Source organism: Cryptomeria japonica, unplaced genomic scaffold (assembly GCF_030272615.1).
Source record: "Cryptomeria japonica unplaced genomic scaffold, Sugi_1.0 HiC_scaffold_344, whole genome shotgun sequence".
In the NCBI taxonomy this organism is placed as follows: Eukaryota; Viridiplantae; Streptophyta; class Pinopsida; order Cupressales; family Cupressaceae; genus Cryptomeria; species Cryptomeria japonica.
In genome coordinates this window covers 157,501-158,325 of record NW_026729166.1, presented here as the reverse complement: position 1 = coordinate 158,325, position 825 = coordinate 157,501, and positions in this window count along the sequence as shown.

Sequence of the window (825 nt, the reverse complement as noted above, 5' to 3'; positions counted from 1 at the left end):
TTCAAAGGTGCTAAGTTGGGTGCGAGGTTGGGTGCGAGGGTGGGGTGGTGCCAAGGTGTGCTAGGTGGAAGCCCGGGTGGGTCGGCATCCCATGGGTGTCGAGTTGGGTGCCTGATGGGTGCTTCTTGTCAAGTTTTAGTCGTCGGGACTCATTTCGAGCCTTAGAGGTCGTTTCTTGTCCGGTTGCCCTGTCTTCGACCTGGGAACCCAATTTTGGTCCTCGGGTCCCATTTTTTTTTGTCTCGCATCCCACTTTTGGCCTGTGGCCTTTTCGGGGTCGATTCTCGTTTTGGGCATCAGAGCATGTTTCTTCTCCTAAAACCCAATATTTGTTTATTAAGTCTCGGAACACATTTTTGTTCTCGTGGACCCATCATGGGTCTTGGAACGCATTTGTGGTCCTTGGGTCCCATTTTGCATCCCGAAACTTGTGTTTTGGTGCTTGATCCCTATTTTGGGTGCCCACCTTGCACCAAGTGCGCACCCGGGGCAAACCGAGCGCCTTGGTGCACCGGGGCAAGATCGAGCGTGCACCCGAGGCGCCCCGAACATGCACCAAGGTGCACTCGGCCCACATGTGAGCGCAGGTCGTTGCGCCCGAGGTGGTGTGTGGGCACCGCGTTGCAGACGGGACACTGCACGCACACGACGCCCCGTCCAGGTGCACGCACGTAGGCCGGGCCGGGTGCACACCCGACGCCCTAGCAAGGTGCGCGCACCCGGGCAGGGCTCACACTTGGCGAACGGGGCGCACTTCGCGAGGGAGGGTGTGCACCTCGACGGGGGTGGGTGGCCGGGGTGGATTCGCACGTGGGTCGCGGTTTG